Source organism: Triticum dicoccoides, chromosome 1B, assembly GCF_002162155.2.
Source record: "Triticum dicoccoides isolate Atlit2015 ecotype Zavitan chromosome 1B, WEW_v2.0, whole genome shotgun sequence".
NCBI lineage: Eukaryota > Viridiplantae > Streptophyta > Magnoliopsida > Poales > Poaceae > Triticum > Triticum dicoccoides.
In genome coordinates, this window is record NC_041381.1 from 61726037 (window position 1) to 61738688 (window position 12652).

Here is a 12652-nt window from a genome sequence, read left to right on the forward strand (position 1 = left end):
GGCAAACCGTGCAATCATTTTCTTTAGAACAATCAACAATATCAGCAGACTATTTATCTGTGTGCGTTGGAGCTTCACCTACACTGAGCTCCACAGCATGAGCCTTCTCCTAGCCTTGGAGCTGCTACTCTTTCTGCTTGCCTTCCCACACATTTCCTGTGCCTCAAATTCCACGCATTTGTCACTGGATCGGCAAGCATGGGCACTTCTCCAATGGAAATCTAGCCTAAGTTGTTGGTCCAATGATTTCCTCGACACATGGAGAAAGGACATCAGCTCCTGTAACTGGGAAGGCGTTTCTTGCAGCAACGCCGTGTCCGTGACTGGGATGTTCCTGCCCTAGTTGTGCGGGAGATTTGGCTTCCGGATTATCGCCTTGTTGGCAAGTTGGACAGACTCCACTTTGCTGACTTGCCTCATCTTGTCTATCTGGACCTCAATGGCAACTCACTATCGGGCCCAATCCCATCAAGTATCGGTGCTCTTGGGAGCTGACATTCTTGAAACTATCCAGAAATGGCCTGAACGGATCTATCCCACCATCCATAGGTAAATGTCAAGAACTTACCTCGCTTGATCTCTCTTACAATCAAATAAATGGTTCCATCCCTTCGACCTTGTTGAGATTGATGTGTCTAACAACACTGACACTTGCATCTAATCAGCTTACCGGCCTATTACCACCCAAGTTAGGATCTCTTTCTCATCTCTCAGGTCTGAATCTAAGTAACAATAAATTTTTAGGAAGCATTCCACCTCAGATAGGATATTGTCGCTCTTTGTCATCGTTACTCGTATCAGATAACTTATTGACAGGACAGATACCGCGAGAACTTGGGTATCTTTCAAACCTGAATGAGCTGGATTTGAGTAGAAACAATTTAAGTAGTACCAACCCAGTGACTCTCTATAGGCTGAACCACCTTTTAAGAGTTAATTTATCATATAACAGTTTGGGTGGCAGAGCTTCGTCTATCACTGCATCCTGGATCTTACTTGACCATAATAAGGATTTATGCGGTGATTCCTATGGCTTAATGCCGTGTGAAGCGCCAAAGCTCGACATGGAACTCAAAAGCAGAAAACATTCACGTATGGTCCTTTTTGCTTTTTTGCACCCTTTTCCTTTGCTTGCCTCTCAATAGCAAGCATCATGGTTGTTTGTTGGAGAAAAAAGTGTGTAAATAGTAAAAGCAAAAGGAAGTCTGGAGATGTACTTTCTATATGGAATTTCAACGGAAAGATTGCATTCAAAGACATACTAATTGCAACAGAAAATTTCGATGAGAAGTATTGCATTGGTGTTGGAGGCTATGGAAGTGTCTTCAGAGTTGAGCACAAAAGCGGGGCTATCTTTGCTGTCAAGCTCCTGCATTCAATGGAAGAATTCAGCAACGGGGAAACATTTCATGCTGAGATTGAAGTATTGATGAAAATCAGGCACCAATGCATAGTCAAGCTGTATGGCATCTATTCACATTCCCAATGCAAATTTCTCATGTACGACCTTATTGAGAAGGGAATCTTATCATCCATTTTGCACGATCAATGTTAGATAATAACGAGAAATAAACAAGACACGAGAGACACGGATTTTTACGTGAAAACCCTTCCGGGAGAAAACCACGCACGCACAAAGGCGTAATCACTATGAGGAGGAGTATTACAAGCACGAGACGACATACCGTCTGAGGTGCGACTACATGGGGTATATATGAGGGCAATAAATGAGAGTTATTGGAGGACAAGTAAACGGGTTGTACTCGTACGCGTCGGTACCAACACAAAGGCCCACACCGTATGTACTACATCTAGTCCAATACGGTATAATTTGTATCACAATTTAACAATCTCCACCTTGATCCAAATTCCCTCAAGTAGTCGAAGAATAAATAACTCCATCCAAATCAGCATAAACACCTTGTGCGTCAGAGTCCATAGGACTAGTGAGAAATACCAACTAAGCCTGAGCAAAGCTCAAACTTATTGGTAGGAACTGGCTTTGTCATCATATCAGCAGGATTATCATGAGTACTTATCTTGCATACCTTCAAATCACCTTCAGCAACAACATCTCGAATATAGTGATATTTGACATCAATGTGCTTTGTTCTCTCATGATACATTGGATTCTTTGTAAGATATATAGCACTTTGACTGTCACTAAATATGGTAGGGCAAGATGAATCTCCACAAAGCTCACTGTACAAACCTTTCAACCAGATAGCTTCTTTGCATGCCTCAGATATAGCCATATACTTGGCATCAGTAGTGGAACAAGCCACAATAGACTACAAAGTTGCTCTCCAACTCACAGCACTACCACCAATGGTGGAAACATAACCTGTGAGTGATCTTCTCTTATCCAAATCACCAGCAAAATCAGAATCAACAAAACCAACAAGTCCATCTCTAGTTTTCCCAAACTGTAAATAAGCACTAGAAGTACCTCGCAGGTATCTGAAAATCCACTGAACTGCTTTCCAATGCTCTTTTCCAGGATTAGACATGTATCTACTGACAACACTCAATGCATAAGACAAATTCGGACGAGAACAAACCATGGCATACATAAGTGAACCAACTGCACTCGAATAGGGAACTCTAGACATGTACTCAATATCGGAATCTGACTTAGGACATAAAGTTGATGACAATTTGAAGTGTGCAGCTAATGGTGTACTAACCGGCTTGGCATTATGCATATTAAAACGATGAAGAACTTTATCAATATATCCCTTCTGACTTAGATATACTTCTCCAGACGGTCTATCTCTGGATATTTCCATGCCAAGAATTTTCTTTGCTGCACCCAAATCCTTCATCTCAAATTCATTACTCAGTTGCTTTTTTAGTTCATTAATCTCGGACATACTCTTTGCAGCAATAAGCATATCATCAACATAAAGGAGCAAATAAATAGTTGAACCGTTGACAGTTTCAAATAAACACAACTATCATAATTAGATCCTTTTGAAACCTTGAGAGAGCATAAAGGTGTCAAATCTCTTGTACCACTATCTCGGGGATTGCTTCAATCCATAAATAGATTTCTTTAACTTACAGACAAGCTTTTCTTTTTCGGGAATAACAAAACCTTCAGGTTGTTCCATATAAATATCCTCTTCTAATTATCCATGTAAAAATGTAGTTTTAACATCCAATTGTTCAAGCTCAAGATCATGCATGGCAACAATACTGAGTAAAGTGCGAGTAGAGCTATGCTTCACAACAGGAGAAAATACTTCTTATAGTCAATACCTGGAATCTGACTGTAACCTTTAGCAACTAACCTTGCTTTATATCTTATCTCATCATTAGGAGAAACACCTTCTTTCCTTTTGAAAACCCACTTGCAACGAATAGATTTCTTCTCTCTAGGCAATTTCACTAAATCCCAAGTGCCATTCTTTTCAAGTGATTCCATCTCATCATGCATAGCGGTCATCCATATTACTATCACCAGAAATAATAGCCTCGGAATATGAAGAAGGCTCAGAATTACCTTCAATTTCTTCCACAACAGATAAAGCAAAAGAAACAATGTTGCACTCTTCAATTAACCTGTCAGGTTTATTAATACCCCGCCTAACTCTGTCATGTGCGAGATTCCAACTGGGTGGAACAATAGGCTGATTTGGAGTGGGAGTGACATGATCATCATTAACGACGGGTTCATCATGTGCATCAACAATTTCATTACCAGATGTCTCACTTGTTTCAATAACATGCTCCACCTAAACAATAGGCTGCGGAACAGTAGGTTGTTGTTCACTCTCAACAAGAACATTAGTAGATGGAACATCATGTAACATAGTAGTTTCATTAAAGATAACATTTATGCTAATAACAATCTTCTGGTTTCAGGATTCCACTATTTAAAACCTTTAACGCCGGACTTATAACCAAGAAAGATGCACTTAGCAGCCCTAGGCTCCAACTTTCCATTATTAACATGAGCATAAGCAATGCAACCAAAAACTCTCAGCTGTGAATAATCAACAGGTGAACCAGACCATACCTTAATTGGATTTTTCTTATTAAGAGCAATAGATGGTGAACGGTTAATGAGATAACAAGCAGTGGAAGCGGCCTCAGCCCAAAAACGCCTATGCAAACCTGCATTGCACAACATGCAACGGGCTCTGAAATAATGGTCTTATTCATACGCTCAGTAACACCATTTTGTTGAGGAGTATAAGGAATGGTTTAATGTCTAATAATGCCTTCAGACTTGCAATAATTCTTAAATTTCTTAGAATAGAATTCAATACCATTATCAGTGTGAAGTATTTTTACCTTCCTTTCAGTTTGCCTCTCAATCATAATCTTCCACTCCTTAAATGCTGAGAATGCTTCATATTTATGCTTCAAGAAATAAGGCCAAACTTTTCTTGAATAATCATCAATAATAGTCAGCATGTAACTAGCACCACCTAGTGACTTCTTGCAAGATGATCCCCATAAATCAGAATGCACATAATCAAGAATATCTTCAGTTGTATGGGTCGAAGTATTGAACTTCACCCTCTTGTGCCTACCGAAGATACAATGCTCACAAAATTTCAATTTACCAGGTTCATATCCATCAAGAAGACCTCTCTTATTAAACTCTACTAAACCAAGTTCACTCATATGTCCAAGACGCATATGCCAAAGGTTAGCAGCATCACAATCAGAATTCTTTGAAACAACTGGAGTAGCGTTACCTGAAACTGTAGAACCTTGAAGGTAATAAAGACCATTGGTCGAACTTAAATCACCTTTCATCACAATAAGGGAACCTTTGGTGACTTTCAAAATACTATCTCCACCTGAATACTTGTACCCCTTTGCATCAAGGGCACTAACAGAGATAAGATTTTTCTTCATCTTCAGAATATACTGAACATCTGTCAAAGTTCTGATTGTACCATCAAACATCTTAATTCGAACGGAACCTATGCCTTCAATCTTGCATGGTGAATTATCAAAACCCAAAACGAAACCAGCAGAAGTAGTGGAATCAAAAGTATTAAGCTAATCTCTATGTGGACACATATGAAAAGTGCATGCAGTGTCAAGTACCACTCATCATTGGTCTCAACACATCCAGCAGTAACAACAAGAGCATCATCAGAACTATCATCACGAGCAACGTTAGAAGAATTTTCACCTTGTTTGTTATCTTTCCTCTTTTCCTCGTTCTGCAACTTCAAACTCTCAGAGATGTCATGCCCGTCTCTCTTGCAATACCTGCAATACTTTTTGTCTCTGGATTGCGACCGGCTCCTGTAGCCATTCTTACTTTTGCCTCTGTTTCCATTATGTGAGTTCTTCTCCTTTGTCCTATCACGAACAGATAATCCCTGGCTTGGGATGAACTTGAACCATCATGGGGCACCATTAATTTCATCTTCTCCTTAGAGTTCAAAGCTTCATAAACTTCATTAAGTGTGAGAGTATCACGACTGTATGATATGGTGTCTCTAAAATTGGTATAAGAACTTGGGAGTGAACAAAATAACATTAAAGCAGTATCTTCCTCTTCATACTTAACCTCCATTGCAGCTAGATCAGATATGATCTCTTTAAATTCTGAAATATGATTCAAAACATTACCACCCTCGGGTAACCTATGCAGGAATAATTTTTTTGCTTCACATGCATCTTGCTGGTGAGATCTTTAGTCATGCAAATCCCTTCCAGCTTTAACCATAAAGCGGCGGTAGTTTTCTCACTCAAAACTTCCTGCAAAATATTATTATGCAAATGGAGTTGAATTTGTGAGAAAGCCTTACAATCAATTCTTTTCTCCTCATCAGTCCAGCCCTGAATTCTGTTCTTTCCAAAACTATTCAGTGCTTCATCATAGTCGGACTGTGCCAACAACGTCCGCATCTTGACTTGCCATAGGATAAACCTTGTGTCACGGTCCAGCAGCGGAAAATCATACTTCATGGATGCCATGAGTAGATTAAATCTGTGTTCACAAAGTAGTACAAACCGATAAAAAAATTCTTGATAGAATTTAATATGCAGATCAAACGGATAGCAGGATAAATAGGACCTGATAGCTTTGGGTGGATGTAGTAACCGAAGAGCAAAAGGAGTTGACGTGATGGCTTCACGTGAAAAGTAGCTAGGCTACTAGCAAATCAACAAGGCCTTGATTCTCGCACATGTGTACTAGTACCAGAAGTAGTACTACTGATGGACGGTGACTCGGCGGATTGATGCGTGCGCAGCTGCGGATTCTTCTGTCGCCTTGCTTTATCCTCAGGAGCAGCAGCGGAACTCGGATCAGACTCGGCTACGTGCGGCTGCAGTAGCAGAAATCAATCTCCAGCCGGATTCGACGGATCATCCAGACGCATGTGGCAGCACGCGTAACCCTGATCTCTCGTCTCAAATCTCGTATCTGCAACTTGGCTCTGTATATCACTTGTTAGATAATAACGAGAAATAAACGAGACATGAGAGACACGGATTTTTATGTGGAAACCCTTGCGGAAGAAAAAACAACGGACACACGAAGGCGCAATCACTATGAGGAGGAGTATTACAAGCACGAGACGACATACCTCTGAGGTGCGACTACATGGGGTATATATGAGGGCAATAAATAAGAGTCCTTGGAGGACAATGTTAGGAACCCAGTAGTATATCTCTCGATCTATTACACCGGCTCACGAATTCGAGTCTCAAATAGCGATTACAATAGCTGGTACAAGAACTGGAAGAAGGGGATCGAGAGATAGAGAGGAACAGGTGCCGCCGCCGCCGCCGCTGTGATCCACTAGATGAGTCCTCCCTTCTGCGCCAGCGTGTAGGTATAGGGAGCGGTTGGCAGATCACACCCACTCTGGCCCATGCACCTCTGGATTGGGCCGTCGCTGGCGGTTGGGCTGTGGCGCATACGGGTCTGGGAGGCTGTCAGTTGCTGGAGCCCTCCTGCCACTGGCCTTGACACCCCCTCCTTCTTGTGATGAGGCTTGCCCCCAAGCCTCGGCTTCTGGAAAGCGGGCTTGAAGTTCTTGCTTGTCTTCCCAAGTGCCGGCGATCGCAGCAGGGTCCGACCACCTAACCAGTACCTGTTCCACCATTGCTCCTCTCTTGCGGCGCCAACGTGTATCTAGGATAGCAGCTGGAACTGCAGGTACATCAGAAGGTGTTGGTAGTGTTTGTTGAACTTGCGTACCTGGTAGAACAGCTCACCGGAGCATGGATACATGGAAGACCGGGTGTACGGAGGCGTGCGCTGGCAGCGCAAGCTTATACGCCACCTCATTGATCTTGGCGACAATCTCATACGGTCCATAGTAGCAAAACGAGAGCTTGTGGTTTGCTCGTTTGGCCACTGAAGTCTGAACGTATGGTTGGAGTTTCAGAAAAACCTTGTCGCCGACCTCAAAGGTTCGTTCAGACCTGCTCTTGTCTGGTTGTTGTTTCATGCGCAGGCGCGCTCGCTGAAGATGTTGCTGGAGCAATTCTTGAATAAGAGTGCGCTCGTCCAGCCAAGTCTGTAGTGCTGGGACGGACCAAGCATTGGTAGCAGTAATTCCCCAATGGCGTGGTTCATGGCCGAACATGGCTTTGAACGGAGTCATTTGGATGGCTGAGTGTGGAGCAACATTATACCAAAATTGCGCCAAAGGAAGCCAGTGGCTCCATCTTTTTGGACATGAGTGAGTGAAGCACCGGAGGAAAGTTTCAAGACATTGATTGATGCGCTCGGATTGCCCGTCGGTCTGTGGATGGTTGGCAGTGCTCATCCGAAGCTTAGTACCAGCATGGCGGAACAGTTCTTGCAAAAAATGGCTTGTGAAGACCGGATCACGGTCGGAAACAATGGATTGAGGGAACCCATGGATGGGATAGATGCGTTGCATGTAGAGAAGAGCCACTCGAGAAGCAGTATATGGGTGGGTGAGTGGAAGGAAATGAGCAAATTTGGTCATTTTGTCGATCAAAACCCAAATGCAGTTTGCCTGACCTGATTGGGGAAGTCCGTCAATGAAATCCACTGTAATCATATCCCATGGTGCAGAAGGAACTGGGAGAGGTTGTAGCAGCCCCGGGGAAGCAACCCGTTCAGATTTCGCTTGTTGGCAGATTGTGCAACACTGGACGTACTGGAGTATGTGATGCTTCATCTTGGGCCAAGCAAAGAGCCGCCGGATGTGTTTGTAGGTGACAGGGAAACCCGAGTGCCCGTCAACAGTACTGTCATGAAAAGCAGAGATGATTCGTTGCTGTAGAGAGGTGCTCCCTCCAAGCCAGATGCGGCCGCAAAATCGTAGCACTCCCTGGGACAGAGCGAAACGCCCCTTGGGGTCTGGCTTAACATCTAGCTGTTCAAGTAGGCGTTGTGCTTGTGGATTGGCATTGTAACTGGCCACAATGTCGTCAAGCCAGGATGGATGACAACTTGAGATGCCCAAGACTTGTTCTGTTTGCTGAAGGCGAGAAAGGGTGTCTGCCGCGCTGTTCTCGCTTCCCTTCTTGTAGCTGATCTTGTATTGGAGCCCCAATAGTTTTGTAAATGCACGCTGTTGCCACGGTGTGCTGAGTCGCTGTTCTTGCAGATACACCAAGCTGCGCTGATCCGTCTTGATCACAATCTCTGCAGACTGTAGGTACGGTCTCCATTGATCAATTGCAGCGATAATAGCCAAATCTTCTTTCTCATAGGTAGATAAGCCTCGGTATTTTGGGCAGAGTGCTTTGCTCATGAACGCGATAGGGTTCCCCTCTTGCTGCAATACCGCGCTGATTCCTGTATCGCACGCATCCGTCTCCTCTGTAAACTGTTTCTGGAAATTGGGTAAGGCAAGGACTAGGGCGGATGTCAGGCTCGTCTTGAGGAGTTGAAAGCTCTGCTCAGTGTTATCCGTCCACACAAATGGTGTCCCTTTTTTGAGGAGATTGAAAAGGGGACGTGCCAAAATACCGAATTGCCTGACAAAGCGGCGATAGTACCCAGCTAGACCCAAGAGCTGTCTCACTTCTTTGACATTGGTCGGCGTAGGCCAAGCTGCCACATCTTTGATTTCGCTTGGATCCGTGGCAACGCCTTCCGCGCTGATAACATGCCCCAGATAAGAGATCCGCTGCTGCCCAAAAGCGCACTTGCTCAGCTTCACCTTCCATTGATCACGGCGCAAGAGGGTGAAGACCTGTCAAAGGTGTTCTGCATGTGCCTCCAATGTTTTGCTGAACACTAATATGTCGTCGAAGAATGACAACACACACTCACGCAGTAGTGGCTGTAGAGTATCAGTCACGGCTTCGATGAAAGTGGCTGGCCCTCCTGCTAGCCCGAATGACAGCACCTTGAACTCAAAGTGCCCCGAGTGCGTTTGGAAAGCTTTTTTGAATTCCTCCCCCTCTGCCAACCTTATCTGGTGGTACCCGGTGCGCAAGTCTAGTTTGGAAAACCACTGGGCGCCGTGTAGTTCATCAAGCAGCTCCTCAATCACTGGCACCGGGTACTTGCCCACTATTGTCATTGCGTTAAGGTGTCTGTAGTCGACGCACAGTCGCCACGTTCCATCTTTTTTCTTGACTAGGATCACCAGCGAAGAGAAAGGACTATGACTGCGTTGTATAATTCCAGTCTTCAGCATCTCTCACACTTGTTTTTCTATCTCATCCTTGTGCTCTGGCTTGTGCCGATACGGACGCAAGTTCACTGGTTGCGCGCCGGGCATGAGAGGTATCCGATGATCGCACGCGCGGCGCGGGGGCAGCTCCGTAGCCTCACCAAAGACATCTGAAAACTGGTCGATGACGGCCTGGATGTTGTCAGGAGTTGGTGCATAAATTTCATCCCCCCTGTGATTTGGCAGAGCTGAATGACCTGGGACAAAGCACCCTGTCGCTGAAGAGAGTACAGCTGCAGGCCGTTGATTTCTGAACATGGAGCAACGCCATCTGAGTGACCTTGCAAATGAGTTGGCCCTTGCGGTGTGGTAATCAACATATGCTTGCCATGCCAGTCCACGTTCATGGGGCTGTGTTCTTCTAGCCAGTCCATGCCCACAATGGCATCATAAGCTCCAAGCGGTAATATCTTCATATCGGTTATAAATTCTTGGCCATGTGTTGTCCAACAACACTTGGGAATGTGAGATACACAGCAGAGTTCGCCTCCGTCGACTACCTTGACACGGCAGGGCCGACGCAAGTGTACCACGCCTGACAGTGAGGAAGCGAGGCCCGCATCGAGGAAGGAAGTTGAACTCCCCGAGTCCATCAAAACGAGGACCTCGCGCCCTTGCAGCTAGGGCTGGACACGAGCCGAGCCGAGCCGAGTCTGATCCGAGCCTGGCTTTGGCTCGCTCTGGTGCGGCTCGGCTCGGCTCGGCTCGCTCAGCGAACGAGCCTACTTCAGGCGGCTCGGCTCGCTTCAGGAATGGCTCGGCTCAGACCGAGCCGGCTCGCAAGCCAGCTGCCACCAGAACCTCTTTTACCTGCAGAACCTCAGTGTATAGCCCCCAGTCTTGATTTTTTGCAGCAATTAAACCTATATTTTAGAAAACAAAAAGTTCATATTGCTAAAAATGAAAACATCCAGCAGTCTACCATTTTAACAAATGGTCATAGTAATGAAAAATAAGCTTTCTTCTATGAATTCTTCTACGAAAACTGTAACAATGGAACAGATATGAGAGAAAGAATTGGGCAGGTTTGTATTGAATTTTGGACAGAATTTCCTTTGAACTTTACACAACAAAACATCAAATGTTGACAGCCAAAGAAATAAATTTTGCATAGCATAACACTTACCACTTTGACATAAAAAATGCGAAAATGTAGAGGAAATGGTTTTAAAAATGGCATAGTGAACGTTGACAGCCAAACAAACATTAACAGCAGTCTATATTGCTAATAATGCAACATCTAGTAGTCTATGCTTTTAAAAATGGTCACAGTGACAAAAGATAAAGCTCATATGCTGTTTTTGCTATCAAAAAGTTAATATATGCGTAGAGGAAATGAAACAAATATGTCAAACAAAGAATTGGGCAGCATTGCTTTTTAATTTTGGACAGTACCTCCTTTGAACTTTATACAGCAAAAATATTAAACGTTGACAGCCAAACAATGCAATTTTGTACAGCATAACACTTAACGCTTTGACATCAAAATGAGAATCTTCCTCCTCAAACAGAGCATCTTGATCATCCTTGTCCTCCTTTTCATCATCCTCCTCCGCTTGCTTATCATGCTTCATTGCCTAGCACACAAAAACAGTACGCACATGAGCTTAGACACGCATATATTAACTTTTTGATAGCAAAAACAGCATATGAGCTTGTACAAACTTATATTTGACTTTCAGATACAAAAACAACACATACATGAGCTTTCACACCCACATATATTTGACCTTTGGATAGCAAAAACAGCAAATACATGAGCTTGGACACACATATTTGGCACAAACATACTGGTGAAGATATAGCCTCCCTCTCGGAGTCGTTTGTGAAGCCGGAGGCAGCGGCGATCGCAGAAAGCACACCAGCGTCAGTGGGATCAGCGAGACATCGACGCTGCGGAGTTTATTTTACCCTAAACAACAACTCAGCGAGCAGGACATTGCTGTAATCTTTCGCCCGCTTCCTCGGCAGCGACGCAGTAGCTGCATTGCCCTTCCCCTTCTGCTTCCCGGAAGGCCGGGACAGGCGGCGTAGTCTTTATAATGGAAATCAAGCTCTTCTTCTTCCTCTTTTCCTTGTCCATTCTTGCGACGGCAGGGCTCTGCACACATCAGCAAAGAACAAATGGTCAATCATCAACAAAATTTTACATAGATAATAAAATAACCAGTCTACACAATCAATCACAAAGCAAATTCATCCATCCATCAATCAAACTCGTGCAGCATCCATCCTAGTTAGCTGCACTCTCCAGCCAACAAGCACAAGCATCCATCCATTAAATTCGTGTAGCATCTATCCATCGCGTTTCCTAGCTAGCTGCGACCTCCAGCCACAATCACAAGCATCAATCCATGATACATCCATCAAATTCGTGCGTGTGTGTGCGCCAGTGCAGGGAGCTAGCGCTAGGGATGGGAAGGACAGAGGAGATCGCTTACCTGCTCATGTTATTCGGTGAGAAACCAGGGGAGACGCGTCCGCTGTGCTGAGGGAAAGCGGCGTCGGCCGTCGCCGTCGGTGCCGAACCCGACGAGTCCAGCTTGCGGCGCGGCGCGGCGAGGAGAGGGGTGGCGGCGCCGGGAAGAGAAAGGGAGAAGGGGGACGAAACCGCGTCGCGTGCTCTCTCTGCCGTGACCTAACGCCCTGCGAGGCCGACGGGATTGGGCTGGGCCTGAACGAGTCATCGAGTTGGACCGGGCGAAACTCGGCTAGGCTCGGTCGGGAATCGGGCCTATTTTCCCAGCTCGGCTCGCCTAATTATCCTATCGGGCCGAGCGCTCGGGCCGAGCTGGAGCGAGCTTCGAACCGAGCCTAATAGCTCGTTCCTACGTCCAGCCCTACTTGCAGCCACGCGTGTAGGCGAATTGCCTTCGGGGCTGAACTGCCAGTGAGAGCGTGACGGGAAATTGCCATTGCTGTCTCTGTATGTTGTTCTTCGCGTCTTGGAGTGGGTGGACCGTCCGGACTGTCAATGCTGAAGAGTTCCAGGAGCTCCTCCACCACGT

At 45.1% G+C, this 12652-nt stretch overlaps 1 long non-coding RNA gene across 1 annotated transcript; it reads right to left on the reverse strand.

Moving 5' to 3' along the window:
* Positions 1 to 10993: 10993 nt before the first annotated feature.
* Positions 10994 to 12242, reverse strand: LOC119301241. The gene is made up of 3 exons (XR_005146993.1): positions 12086 to 12242; positions 11436 to 11745; positions 10994 to 11221 (listed from the first exon to the last, which is right to left on the reverse strand). It is a non-coding gene; the product is annotated as an uncharacterized LOC119301241 (long non-coding RNA).
* Positions 12243 to 12652: the final 410 nt, after the last annotated feature.